This window comes from Aquarana catesbeiana, linkage group LG01 (genome assembly GCF_042186555.1).
Source record: "Aquarana catesbeiana isolate 2022-GZ linkage group LG01, ASM4218655v1, whole genome shotgun sequence".
In the NCBI taxonomy this organism is placed as follows: Eukaryota; Metazoa; Chordata; class Amphibia; order Anura; family Ranidae; genus Aquarana; species Aquarana catesbeiana.
In genome coordinates, this window is record NC_133324.1 from 717,265,994 (window position 1) to 717,281,884 (window position 15,891).

The following is a 15,891-nucleotide window of genomic DNA, read 5'->3' on the forward strand; positions in this document are numbered from 1 at the left end:
ATGAGGTAAAGCTTCCCTTTGCAAAGAGTATCCAAACAATTGCAGATAATTACAAAACAATGCATTTTTACTTGCACATGATTGGGTGATGGAAGTCAGCGGAGCTTATGCTCATTTACTAAGCTGGGAAGCAGCTGCCCTTGCAGAGTGCAATTGCACAGCCTATATGCCTTTAGTAAATCAACTCCTTTGTGTCTATAGGCTTTAGCTGGCCTACATAAAGTGAACAGATCCGAGGAGTTACTGGAAAAGAGTACAGCAGCAGAAAAATGTGTAGAATGGTTAAATGGAAAGCATCCAATTGTCCTAAATGGGTAAATTTACTGAATATCCTTCCATTGAGGTCACAAACATGCTCTATTGACTTGATGAAGATATACAGTATGTGCAATGAAATCGAGGTAATGTTATCAGAAAAAGTCAATGCCTTTCAGGATGTTTAAGCTTTTATAGTGTTCTCAGATTAAGAACTACTGTTAGGTGTCAAAGTACAATTTGTTCATCCACTCCTTGGAGATTTTCAACAGTCACCAATACACCATACATAGGGAAAACCTTCATGGAAGGTTCATTTATCCTTTTGTACCATTACAGCATTGTAGATAAGATAAAGTGATGATGTTATAATTCTTTTAAAGGCAGCTTTAAATTTCCAATGATATATATTAAGAATAAAAAAAATTCTTAACAGTACATATGCAACCCTAAAGGAATGAAAGTCAATCATTACAACTTTACCTACATTGACCGCTGTGTTAGTAAAGGTGTCCGTACTATATACAGTATAGATGTTTTCATCTAAAAACAGGATAGCTGTCTTCATACAATAGCTGACTTCTGTAGGTTCTTAGAATACATACTGTAGATGGTTTCTGAAAGATACAGTCGGTGGTTTTATGTAATAGTATTATTCAAATGGTTTGTTTCTAGTGCTAAATAATATGTCATTGATTGCAGTAAGCTACTACATGACATTTATTTTTTACTTTTTACTACTCTATTTTATTTTAACAAAAGGGTTTCCCAGCAGCTACCCCCCCCCTCCCCCACAGCATCCCATTTAAAACCCAGCTTCATTCAACTCAAGAAACTAAGAACATAATTTAAAAATAGGGTGTCATGGGTATCCCAGCGTGACATTCAGTTACTTCATTCACTGTGCAATGATGCAGAGAGAGCAGCGCTGTCATCATCACAGACTGCCAACTTCTAAAAAAGATCAGAAGAGGAAGATCACATCATGTGACTGGCCAGAAGACATTTAGAGAAGGTAAGTATTTTCTGAATGAAAAAGGCATAACAGCCTGGGGTGTTTCCAGGGGACGGGGGGACACTGGAGGATTTAGGGGTGAGCAAAGTATTAGACTTTAAAGTCAATATAGAGTGCTTTCAAACATATTTCCTTTCTTTATTTACTACAATCAGAACTAAATATGTGTAGCACCCTGATGTTTAGGCAGAGTGACTACTAAATGTATCTGCCAAGTAATAGTTGCCTTGGCCAATTGATAGGAGGTCAGTTGATTTCACCCTAATTCTGGAATTGCTGCACTTCTCTCTTCTGTCACTATATGGCTGGGTATCTGGTGGAATTAGATAAGGGAATTGCAAGGACAGATTAGGAATGAATGGGGTGTCTCAGCCAATGGGCAGGTATTTTGTTGGGTCCCTTGCCCTGCTGGGAGAGCCTACTTATTTGGGTGGAGTCAGGTGATCAGGGTTCTGTGCCACCTGGACGGCTGTCTGGGTGGACGTGTGTTGTAATGCCCGGGCTGCTAGGCCATAAGCCTTGGTTGGGCCTATCCCGGGGACATCTGGCTGCTAGGCTGTCTGAGGGTCTATCCAGAAGCAAGAGAGCAGCGTAGGGTTGGGACTGCTACTTGCAGTGCAACCAGAAGTAACATTTCCGCAGGCCGGGGAACCAGTCGTGGTCGGAGGTAGAGGGAAAGCTGTTGCCACTAAAGGACCATCCACCTCGCCATCAGAGACCACTATGGGTAGGCTGAGGCCAGTACCAGAGCAGACTACTCGCCAAGCCAGGGACCTAAGGTGTCAGCAAGGGTGAAGCGTGAGTAGTATCTGTGAGTGCCAAGCCAGGGACCCAGCGGTGAAGTGGGGGTGACGCTTGAGGAAGATACTGAGTGCTAAATTGAAAGAGCTCAGGTGATCCAGTGGCAGTGGATCCGTGAGTCTAGTGAAAGACTGAGGGCTCAGTGGAAGTGAAGTTCTACAATAGGAGATTGTAGAAGAAGTGAAAGAGTTCACTGCAACCTTTGTTAGAAACTGTTACAAGACGGTTGCCATAGGAGACAGCGTTCCTACTCCTGCAGATGTGGTGTCTGGCTAGAAACCTTTCCCTGCATGGCTGTCTACCTATAGACGTCTTGGAGTCTGCCAATTAATATTGCATCTACTTAAGGGTGTCCTGGTCCCAGCCCTCTCTCCCACAGTTCTGTTTAAGAGACAATAAATCTCTTTGTATTAAAGAAGTGTCTGGTGTCCATCAATCTACTTTGCATTACACCCACCATGCCTTGTAACCCACTCTACACAGAAGGATGTCAGCTATCCTTAACCCTGGAGGTCACCATTAGACCTCAGGGGGCCTGGGAATTGGCTACATATGTATTTCATATTTATTTTTATTTTTTTAAGTATATATTGTAAATGACTATTTTGTATTCTCTGATTCATTGTTAGACTCCTTTCTAATAATTCCCTGTATCCAATGCACAATAACGTGCGATGTACCATGAGTGCATACTGTATGACATAAGTCTGAATCCAGCTTTAAAGAATAACAGCATGGAAACCTGTGTCCTGATGTGCTTTGTATTTTTATATAGTAATTATCAAGAGGTATAATGACCAGATTTAAAGCAAACCTCTACTAAACCATTTTACTTATTATCAATAACACCATCACCCCTGTTTGCAAGTTTTGGATTAATAATTTTTGGCATTGACAGACCTAGAGTCTTATGACCCTACTTTAACCTTAGTGGATTAATTAGGACTATTTTAGTATTCTATGGGGCACTTCAGTCTATTAAATTACTTTTTTTTTCCAGCAACTGGACTGGCTGCATGATACGCTTGTCAGATCATCTGAGTACCTAAAGTTTAAATTCAGACTGTATAAAACAAAACCTTTGCCTGCTACGTTGGTAAAATGTATTTCTGCTCATGCTACAATGTTTTATCACTGCACTAAATTGAAAAAAAAAAGGAAATTAAGTGGCGACATCCTCAAATTAGTTTTAGCATATAGGATCCTAGTTTAAAACAAAAAAAGATAAAACTGATATTTTGCTATTTATTACATACAAAAATATTGATTTCAACAAATGCCTTGTTGATTAAACTGCTCTAGGCAATTTTACAGATCATTTGACAAGTTCAACCAGGGTTAAAATAATATAACAAAACCCAGTGTGGCAGAGCGAGCCTGTGCCACTGTTTAATATGGTGGCCTAGGCCAGATATTTTATAGGAAGCAGGCACACTAACGATGCAGGTGTGTGCTGCGTTTATCTAGAAACCAGAGTTAAAGCTCAGGGCCCCACCCTCTGAGGGGGTCAGTGTGTGAAGGGAGTGTTGAGAAGTGCACGTCTGCACTGTGCTGTCCAGGTCAGGACAGACCAAGGCCAGAGCCTGAGAGAGAGAGATACAGTCTATGAGAGATGGAGTAGCTGGGAAGCTGCAAGAAAGCATGAGCACTGGGAAGTGTGTTTGATGGTCAGGAGGACCGAGGCACGAGGCCTAAGCCACAGGGCCGATAAAGAGGAGGCTGAATTTTGTGTTTTGTTGCATTGATGGTGAGAACCTCCTGCATGAAAAGATATTCGTTTGTGAACTTTTCTTTTGTTTAGATAAAAGTGGGCAGACAAAGCCTTGAAAAGACACTTCTGGCATGGAGTAAACTCACTGTTTTGCGCTACCAATGAGCTAGAAAACCCCAACTTGGCACACCAATTTTTAAAATTTCACAAACTTAAGGGCAATTTTTACCAAAAAATCACTAAAGATTACCAACACCCAAACCTGGTGTAATCCTCTATTTTCAATGGTAGGAAGCTTCCTTTGTTTTACATTTTCCCCAGTATATTGTCAATTATTTTGTCTACTTTTTACCATTATCTTTTGCTTTACTTCAAAATCAAGACTTTCTAGCTAAAACTTTATTATTATTATTATTATTATTATTATTATTGCCCAGATGTGGTCATTTTGATTAGCTCAGCATGAAAAGAGCTTTCCTGGAGCATTTCAGTCCCTGGTAGTGCAACTGAAGCAAACAATCAACTAAGGGGGGCAAGGCACTGTTAAAAGATCTTTGGGATAAAGGTGTGGACAGGCACAAGTCAGGAGATGGATACAAAAATATTCCAAAGGCTTTATCAATGCCTAGAAGCTGATTATTTTAAAGGGGTGATTCTTTTCTTTACCTACTGTATGTAACCTTAAGTTGGACTTAGAACACAGCTCAAAGCCAGGGGTTGCATTCCCAGGATCCACAGGTAAACGGGGTGCATGCTGCCAAAATGCCCATTTAAAGCAACACATACATCAAGTAAAAGATATGCCACTCTCCCGACCAACCATCAAAGCATAGGAATCAAGATCAGCTTTAGCCTGCAAGTCTCCTCCAAAAGGGCACATCTACTGACGCGTTTCACCACACCCACCAGGGTTTAATCGTAGGTCCCTGTGATTAAGCCCTGGTAGGTGGGGTGATATGTGCCAGGGCATTTTGGCGGAGACTTGCAGGCTGAAGCTGATTTTGATGGGACTCTGAGGAAGCTTGGTTTACAAGCGAAACATGTAAGCAAGACCCTATCATGTCCTCTGTGGTGTGAGCACCGGTTGGTCCACCTAAACAGCGAACCCTACTCAATCATCCCGAGTCCGTGTCAGAATATATTGCTATCCCCCGGAAGGGTAAATTGGGATTGGATAGCTCTGCATTGCTCGTATGGTGTGTGGACACATCTGTGATATTACTACAAGGCGATCCATTTGGAGAAATATCTGAAGAGATACATAATTCATTTATGTAGCAAAGACTCTTGTCAGAACTTCCGATGATTTCATCTTCATACTTCATCTCTGAAGCGATAGGATCATATATACGGATTTGAATTAAAAGGAAAGTAAGACACAGAACAAGACTTCAAAACGGTGAGCTGTATCAGCCCCCCTACAAGTATAAAGGGAAGTATTTTCAGAGTATATACCACTTTGTTTCCTTGACTGTTGTCACCCTCATACTAATCCATTTGTGATCCAAATCTCTATATATATATATGACAAGCATACAACAAGTGTTTCTTTGCTTAAACATTCTATGAATGGACTTCCTCCTTCTTTTGCCTCCCATCCCCCCACTTTCATCTTTCTTTGGCTAAACGCTTAATGCCTGCATGAAATACAGATAAACCATACCAAGCATTTGCACTTTTTTCTCAAAACGGAGTTAACAAACCTTTCAATACAAAAAAGTTTTGTCTTTACAGGCCTATTACCTTTTTTCACTTTTTTCACTTTTAGAACCAGCTAAGTATGTACATACATTTTCTTCTGGCTAAGTGAAGGCTTTAATCATCAAACACATCTTTTTGAGAAGATTAGTTTAAATGGGATGGATGAGATGTATGTATGGCTGATTGTGGTGGACACCGGTGTCTCATTAAGACTTTCCTTGTCTTAATTTTAATTATTTGTGTTGGAGGAGGGTATGTATACCAATTTATTATAACGTTTTCTATTTAATATATGGTGGATATTCAATAAAGATTATTAGTCCCTAAACCGGTGTATCCTCTCTGAAGAATATCTTTGGGAATCTTTCCCAAATTTTTTGTGAAGCTGATCTTGATTATTATGCTATGATGGCTGGTCAATAAGAGCAGTGCCTCTTTTACTTTATGTAACTATGTAAATCTCTCCAGAATTGTAACTAATGCTGAATTGCGCAATTTCTCCACATAATCACACCTCTTCATGGCCTCTTTCTTCTCCCTAATGTGCAACATGAAATGACACCCTTCTTCTGAGGTTTATGTGGACGAGTTCCCATTCACTTCACTCATACTGATTGGGGTATGCCAAAAGAGATGCTGGGAGTGATGAGCAGGCCTGCCAATGTCACAAAAAATGCACATATGCTCTAGTTTGTGCACTTCAGTTTAGAACTACATCCTTATGTGCAGCCATTCCCAGTACCACACACAGGCAGATAGAGAGGGACACAAAGCCAAAGACACACTTCTCGTCCTCATCCACAACAGCAATAGACAGTGGCTTCAGAGTCAGCGTGGCTTTGGCTCTGTTTCTGCTATGGAAATGCCTGTACATTAGGTTGCAGTTCTAAATGGGAGCACACCAGAAGTGTAGACTCCAGCGAGAATGCTGTACATAGGTCCCAGTGGGCACAGGGGGCATCTCACATACCCAGGGCCATTTTTTTTTTTTTACAAATAACGTGGTGTTTTATTTGAAAAACTTGAGACACATATGGTATACATACAGCATCATTACAATTATACAATATGTGGAAGCAACAAAAGGGTGTGGCTTGATTACATGTCGTACATAAGTCAGATATACCGCATTTTGTTATTATTATGGAATACATATTGAGTGTGGGTACACACATAACTCAGATACAAAGTCTGTAAATATTCTTATACAGGAACCAGACTATAGTGGGTCGCTAGATACTTCTGTGCACGTATCTGCATTTCCCAGCCACGTATCCCAAATCCTACCATATTTAGCAGGGCATTTCCTATGAGCGTATATTTCTTTTTTGTATGCAAAGACCTGGTTGACTGCTGAGATCCATTCCTGAAGCGTCGGTGGTGTGACTTGTAGCCATTTCCTCGCTATAAGTAACCTAGCTGTGAACAATACCTCTTATAGGAATATTTTGTGGAATTTGTCCGAGTCAGGGTCAGGGAATATTCCCAGCAGGCATTGTTTCGGACATATCGTCAGAGGAGATCCCATCTCATCATGTATGAACTTGACTATTTGGGACCAATAATCCTGTATCACCGGGCATGTCCAGAGAAGCTGGAAGAAAGTGCTAGAGGGGCTATTACACCTAGGGCATAGTGGATTCTGGTCAGGTTTAAATTTAGCCAGTTTAATAGGGGTTAAATATGATCTATGCATAAGATACAGTTGTGTAATGCGATCAGATAGTCTAGTGGACACCTTTTTGCTAGTACTCAATGCATCCTCCCATTCGTCATCCTCCAACTCCCCCACGTCCCGAGCCCAACGTTCTTTCAGATTATATGCTAATATGGTTGCGGAAGGTCGGAGTAGAGAATTGTAGAACATCGATATAAGTTTGCGGGAGTCTTGGCTTGTTATAATACATAAAACATCGAGGCACTCTACATTAGGGGAGTCATCACTGAACTGCGTCTGGAGGGTGTGGCGGAGCTGAAGGTAGCGGAAGTGCATCGAACTGGGAAGATGAAATTCCCCCTTGAGTTGTTGAAATGATTTAAGCACATTATCACAATAGACGTCGGATAAATATCTTATTCCCTGGTTCAGCCATATACTAAAATCGGGGATAGTTAGTAGTTCTTGCAAGCCAGGGTTGTCCCATAGTGGAGTGTGAAAATGCATAGGTGGCATTTTCAGTTTACGGCCTATTACCTTCCATATTTTCCCATGATGATACAATAAACTTTTACATTCACTCAGCTGCCCAATTCCCTTATAGTCTTTAAGAAGAGTTTGGAAGGGGTGTGTTAGTCCCCGTGCATGAGGGGAACATACCAGATCTAGGTATCGCTCCTTGTCCTGTTTTTCTAAAAAGAAAAAATGAGACAATTGTGAAGCCAGGTAGTACATGTTGAAATCTGGCAGCGCCGCGCCCCCTAGTTCAGTGGGGTTCTTAAGTGCTTGCCAGGACAATTTGTGTCGGGACGTCCCCCATAGGAGTTAAGAAGGGCTTCTATAGACTTGAAGAGCCTAAGGGGTATATAGGCTGGAGTGTGCCATAAGACGTACAAGAATTTGAGGAGGAGGACCATCTTGATAAGGTTTACCCGACCCATAACCCCCAGTGGTAGTTTAGCCCATGTTTGTGTTTTAGCTTTTAAACATGCTATCAGGGGTTCTATATTGAGCCTGACGTAGTCTTCTGGTGCACGGTTATTACGACACCGAGATATGTCATGGAACTAACTCTAAGGAGAGGGGACGAGGCCATTATATCAGTGGGAACGCTAATATCAATGGGGAGAATCAGAGATTTGTCCCAACTGATCTTTAAGCCGGAATATTTACCAAAGTTTTGAATAAGCTCGAGGGCTATTTTTAGGGATGGGCCAGTGTCTGCCAGGTACAACAACATGTCGTCCGCGTATAAGCTAATCTTTTCTACTAAGTCTCCATGTCTCAGTCCTTGGACACCACCCAGGGCCATTTTTAATATCGATTGGACCCTGGGCAAAACATTTTCTTGGGCCCACTCAAATCCACTTATCAACTGTTTGCAGACAATGTGGGCTCAAAAGGAAGATGCCTTGGGCCCCACAACAGTGACCCTTTTGTCCTGTGTTAAAGACAGCCCTGCACATACCTGAAGTTAACCAGCATGGCCAGGGCAGTTAACAGGGGAGGAAGAGAAGAGAAATCTTTAAAAAGGATAGCAAGAGCATGTAAGTCCTACTATAAGCATCTTATTTTAAAAACTACCTTTAGAAATAGATAGTGTAAGGCATATTATTAGGAATTGATAAGAAACATCAGCATTTTTCTCTAAAACAAAACATGTAAACTTTGGTTTTCTATGATTCATCCATAGCTCACAATGGCATTTAAATAGCTCTTATGACAGAAAAGTAAATATACATGTATAAAATAATCCATCTGAAGCGATTTCACCGACATGTCCTTATACAGGATGTTCTGACATTTATGTAGGCTCAAGCAGTGCATTGGATTGAGGATGAAGCTGAAGCATTTGTTCTTGTTATTATCAAACAGAAGCACATGCTTCACTTGCAATCACAAGGCAATTTTCACCTCTGAAGTCAAGTATGCATTTTTATATCTAAAAAAGAAAATAATAATCCTCGCTGTGTCTGTCAGTGAGAACAGCTCTAGGTTTGAGTCTTGGCCTGTTAAATATCAAGCTCTATGACTAGTGTAAAATAGTTCTGCGTATCCATCAGCACTGTCATCTATGTCATTGATAAAAGTGGCACAATGTCTGTGCTTCTCTCCTATGGTAACTCTCATGTCATGCCGAGAGTCATATCTTGCTAGAAAAGTCCTGAAACTTTTCCCAGACAGTGGAATTAACATCATCCATTCTGATGTCCTTGGCTGGAAGCTTTTTAGGTTCATTTGCTTCGTCTTCAAAGCAGACTTTAGTTGGTAAAGGACATCAGCAGCTGTAAATCCTCTCATCAAAGAAGCATCGACTTTTTAATTTTACAAATGTGTCTCTTTGCCTCTGTGAGCAATAGAGAGAATTTATTAGTAATCATACACAAGGGAGCTCATCCTGCTACACGCTCATCTCCGCTGGCTATAGCTGGCTTACACAATCATTTATTTTTTTTTTTTTTGCATGTAAAAACTTTTCCTCTTTTATTTGCTTTTTTTTCTTTGGTACTACTTCTTCATGCAGTATTTTTTTCTTCCAGGTGAATAGGAACATAACTGTAAAATGGAAGAGACATGAAGCAGCTAAAGAGATCAATTTAGATAAGCAACATCCTGGTATTTATACAATTTTGATCCAATATGTACATATTGGAACAATACAATACTTTCACACTGGTGCGGTTCCGGCGTTAGCGGTAAAGCGCCGCTATTTTTAGCGGCGATTTACCGCTGTTATAGTGGCGCTTTGGCGCTTTTAACCCCCAAGAAGGGGTTAAAAAGGGGTTAAAAGTGCCTGTGATGCAGCGCTTCCGAAACGCTTTCGAGGTGCTTTGGAAGCGGTGACCATTCTTTCCATTGGGCCGGGATCCAGTATACACTGCTCCCACACCGCCCCAAAGATGCTGCTTGCAAGACTTTTTTTTTTCTATCCTGCAAGCGTACCACCCCGGTGTGAAAGCATTTATGCCCTGTACACACGGTCGGTCATTGATCGGATATTCCGACAACAAAATCCATGGATTTTTTCCAACGGATGTTGGCTCAAACTTGTCTTGCATACATACACACGGTCACACAAAGTTGTCGGAAAATCCGATCGTTCTAAACGCGGTGACGTATAACACGTACGTCGGGACTATAAACAGGGCAGTAGCCAATAGCTTTCGTCTCTTCATTTATTCTGAGCATGCGTGGCACTTTGTGTGTCGGATTTGTGTACACACGATCGGAATTTCCGACAACGGATTTTGTTGTCGGAAAATTTTATAGCCTGCTCTCAAACTTTGTGTGTCGGAAAATCTGATGGAAAATGTCCAACGGAGCCCACACACGGTTGGAATTTCCGACAACACGCTCCGATCACACAGTTTCCGTCAAGAAATCCGACCGTGTGTACAGGGCATTAGGCTTTCACACTGGCGGGACATGAGAGGCAGTTTTCAGGTGCTGTACAGGCGCTTTTTTTAGTGCTAAAACGCCTGAAAACTGCCTCAGTGTGAAAGGTCTAAGTCTCATGTTTTTTCAAAATGACCTTTGAAATTGGAGCTGTATATTACATTAGAGTGGGAGTAAACTCCCTGGTATGATTTTTACCTATAGGTAAACCTATAATAAGGCTTACATATAGGTACAGTAAATATCTCCTAAACATGCACTGTTTAGGAGATATTTACTTTAGATGCAGCCGTTGACGTCACTAGCGCATGCGCTCTGAAGGAATGGCATACCCTTGCTTTTCCTTCAGAGCCGTGCTGTAAACAGTGACTCCCGCGCGCATGCTTGGGAGTGACGTCATCGCTGGCTCAGCCATAAATATTGCTGAAGGCTTCAGCAAAAAAGTCTTCTTTTGGTGCTTAATACTTTTTACATTAATTCACACATAACCAAAACATGCCAACACATAACCAAAGTTGTGAGTAGTAATTCGATACAGCAAAAACACCACATTTACTAATTAACCTCTAAAAAAAAAAACAATTCTATGCGCACAGTACTAATCCAATAAATCATGAAGAAACCATAGTATAAAATGAACAGGCCTTTATATGATCATATTACATTTGTTATGATGCTATTACCAGAAAGACAAGGCCATTTGTGGTTTTACCAGCTGAAAATGAAAGCCTCTTTTTTTTTTTTTTTTCCCAACAAAGTTTTTTATTGTGAATCAGAATACATACAAGTCATAACATTTGCACGTATTTATACATGTATACATTGCAATGTAATTGTACGTGTTATAAAGATGGTTACATACATGAATGGTCTGTAGTACATTTCTTCTGATGTTCTCTATTGATATTATCGTTTAATATAGGGTATAATTATAGTATTTTCATTGAGGAGAGGTATTTCTCCAGTACATAGAAATTTATATTGGTCATGAGCAAGTTTCCGAGTCCTGTAGCCATCGATCCCATATTCTATTGTGTTTGTCTGGGCATCCTCTATTTATGTATATCACCCGTTTATATGGGAGTGTCCCATTTACCTCTGCTTTCCATTCTTTAATCTCGGGTGGTAAGGGACGCATCCATTTCCTAGCTATTAACTTTCTGCATGAGAACAGGGTCTCCTGCAGAAATACCTTGGTGTATTTTTCCATTGGGCTTGGGAACACACCCAACAGGCATTGTTTGGGGTCCAGTGTCACAGGTGAACCCATGTTGTCATGAAGAAAGGTTACTATCTGCTTCCATAGGCCCTGTATCTGAGGGCATGACCAGAGAAGATGGTAGAACGAACTCTCTGTGGACTTACACATTGGACACACTGCTGGATAGTTGTGTTTGTATCTGGCTATCCTATGCGGGGTTAGGTATGTACGGTGTATTATATTTAATTGTGTCAACCTGTCTGACAGTTTGGGAGATACCTCTTTACATGTGTCCAGTGCTTCTTCCCATTCCTCATTTTCTAGGTTACCCAGATCCCTTTCCCAGCGGGATTTGAGGCCGTATATTATTTTTGTGGCTATTGGGGTAGTGAGCATGTTGTAGAAACAGGATATTAATTTTTTTGGGTCTGTGTCTTTTATGATTGCTATTAGAGGATTGGGGGCTGACTGTGGTGGGGGTTGCGGAAATTGTGCCTGTATTGCATGTCTCAATTGGAGGAATCTGAATACCATGTTGTTGGCTAGATGGAATTCCTCTTTAAGGGTGTCAAAGTTTTTAAGGGTTCCGTTTAACCAGACATGGTGTAAGTAGAGTATACCCCTCTCCAACCAAGGTCTCGGGTCATGAATATTATGGAGCTCTGGTAGGTCTCTGTTGCACCATAAGGGAGTGAAGTCGTTGTGTCTGGGTATATTGAGTTTGTTGTTTGCGAGTTCCCAGATGCGTCTATATTGATACAACAGGGATGTTTTGTGTGTGTTACCTTCGTTGGTCTTAGTGCCCACAGTGATAGCATATATGGAATCTGAGGTTTCTTGGGCCCATTGTGGGCAGATTAGCATCCGGAATCTTTCACTGTCCACCTTATCTATATGGTAAAGTTGGGAGAGTTGGGACGCAATATAGTAGTGATTAAGGTCTGGAAGTGCTGTACCCCCCATGTCTGTTGGGTTTTTGAGGGTTTGCCATGCAATCTTGTGTCTATTTTTTCCCCACACAAAGGGCTTGAGAAGGGACTCCATTATTTTAAAGTGTTTTAGAGGTATGTATGTTGGGGTGTGCCAGAGTATATATAATATTTTAGGGAGTAGTATCATTTTTATAAGGTTAATGCGACCCCACACTCCTAGGGGTAGTCTAGTCCACGATTGTGTTTTAGTTTTAATAAGGGAATATAATGGTTTAATGTTTAGTGTTATGTAGTCTGCTGGATTTTTGGAGGTATTTATTCCTAAGTATTTAATTGTGTCTACTCTTTGTAATGGTAGAGTGGCTTGGAATTCCGTGGGTGGGAAAGTGTCTATTGGTAAAACTTGGGATTTCCCCCAATTTATTTTGAGGCCCGAGAATTTCCCGAAACGTTCAATTGTCCGGAGAGCCCGGTGGAGGGAAGGACCTGGGTCCGCCAGATATAGTAGTGTGTCATCAGCGTACATGCTGATTTTTTCTGTGAGGGTTCCGGTTTTTAATCCTATGATCTCTGGGTCTGTCCGGATAGAAACAGCCAGTGGTTCCGCAGCCAGAGCGTACAGCAGTGGGGACAATGGGCAGCCCTGTCTCGTGCCTCTGTGGAGGTCGAACTTCTGAGACGGCCATCCATTTGCCACCACCCTGGCCGTGGGGTTCTGATACAGTAATTGTACCCATTGAATAAAGTTTGGACCAAAACCATATCGTTCAAGACAGCACCAGAGGTATCCCCACTCAACCGAGTCGAAAGCCTTGGCAGTATCAAGGGTGACTATCACCCTTGTGCCCACATTCTCATGTGTGGCCTGCAGGTTTATAAATAATTTCCGTAGGTTAAAGGAAGTGTTTCGTCCCGGCATAAAACCAGCCTGGTCAGCATGTATAAGGTTGAGTATCGCTTGATTGAGTCTCATGGCTAGAATTTTGGCCAGAATCTTAATATCAGCCTGTAGTAATGAGATAGGGCGGTAGGATTCCGGGTGACCCAAGTCCTTGCCCGGTTTAGGTATCAAGACAATTGTGGCCTCACCCATAGAGGGTGGGAGGGTGAATTGTTGAAACATGACATTATAAAGGGTAAGCAGTTTGGGGGTGATTATTTCATTGTAATGTGAGTAAAATTCTATGGGTAACCCATCTGAGCCAGGGGATTTAGATTTGGCGAAACTTGCAATTGCGGCGTCTATTTCTTCTTTAGTGAGAGGGGCCTCTAGAAGTTCCCTTTGTTCAGGCGTAAGTTGCGGGAATGTTACTCCTTCCAGAAAGGAGATCATATCATCTGGTCCCTCCTGGGTCCTAGAATTATATAAGTCCTCAAAGAACTCCCTAAATTTGGATGACACAACAGGAGGATCTGTGATTTTTTGCCCCTCTGGGCTATGCAGTGCAATTACCACTGGGGGTTTGTCCTCATTCCGAGCTAGAAACGCCAGAAGTTTTCCAGCTCTCTCACCCTGCTCAAAATATTTCTGTTTGGCAAAAAATAATTTCTGTCTTGCTTTTTCGTATTGGAGTTGGTTCATGATCCTGGATTGTAATTTTAAGTGGGAGGCATTTGCTTGGGATGGGTCATTTTGATATATGTGTTCTATGCGTGAGAATTCAGTCTCTGCCCTCTCATATATATCTGATGAGTTTGCTTTGATCTTGTTGATGCGTGTTATTAGGGTGGCCCTGGCGTGTATTTTAAAAGTTTCCCATACTATCGGAAAAGAGGCAGTGCTTGTGTTTTCCAGAAAGAAGGTCTCCCATTCGGCCGACAAGTCGTCATCCTCTGGCAACAATGTCAGCCAGAACGGATTAAGGCGCCATGAAATTGGTGGTTTATCTATATGGAAGGTGAGGGTGATCCAATATGGAGCGTGATCCGAGAGCAGTCTAGGACCAAACTCTGTCTCAAGGAGACGTGCTAACAGATTTTGGGATATAAAAATAAAGTCAATTCTTGACATGGTATTGTGTGTTGCTGAGAAGCAGGAGTATTTACGCGTGTGCGGGTGTTTATGCCTCCAGGTGTCTATCAAGTGAAAAGGTGAGAAAAGCCTGGCAAGTTTAGTATCTCTGGGGGGGTTTGTAGCAGGTGAAGTTGGTCTCAGTCTGTCCAGCTCCTCATTGAGTGTACTATTGAAATCTCCCATCCATATTATCTGAGCTGTTGGGTATTTTGCTATAAAGGAGATTCCCTCTAGTAGTATGGAAGTGGAAAATGGGGGAGGGACATAGACAGCTAAGATCAAAAAGGGTTCCCCGTGTAATTTAGCGGATATAAATATAAATCTACCTTGTGGGTCAGTGTGTAGCTCACATAATTCAAAGTGCACTGTTTTTGCGATAAGTACCGAGACACCTCTCGAGTGTGATGTATGAGTTGAGTGGAATGCCCAACCCACCCACGGGCGACGCAGTGTCATCTGAAGTCTACCCTCAATGTGGGTCTCCACCAGGGTCACCACATCCGCTCTTTGTTTTTTAATAAATGTAAGGGCTGCCGCCCGTTTAATTCTATCACGTAATCCCCTCACGTTCCATGTAAGGAACTTCAGTGATATTTTAGGCATTGTTGTTTGTGCTTATATTTTAGTATGTTAATGTAGCTTTTAGCCCCATTGTAGCGGGACGATGTAGGAAGGTTAAACAGCAGGGCTGTGTGATATACCATATTATATTTGTCCAGTAAGCACCCGATGGGACCGGGGCGCGCTGGTGTTGTGGACGTAGCAGTTAAAGTGTGCACGTTTAAGCCTAGTTTTTCAGCTTCCCTTTTCCGCTCCCCCCTCCCAGCAACCCCCCCCATCCAGTCAGTGCCAGCCTGTATCAGTAACAGATTTTTCTTTATGTTTTTGCATCTAATAGCGTGATAAAAGAAGAGATAATAAAGGGGCAATAAATAAAATGAGACGGATTTCTGTGCACCCAGCCTGAGGCTCCCTTTCCTTAGAAGAAACAGAACAGAAAGTGTCGGATTTCCAATATACCTGCGGTATAACATGCTATGGGTAACGACTGAGCACCAGTTAAACGTGGGATATAGCACTGTCACACACAGGTTAACCGGAGCACGTGCAGTTGGATCTGGCTTTTTAGTTTCCCCCTCCTCCCCCCCTGATACATATTCTCTCCAATTGGTCTCGGTGTGTATGCATGACAGTGCTTTCCCCACAAA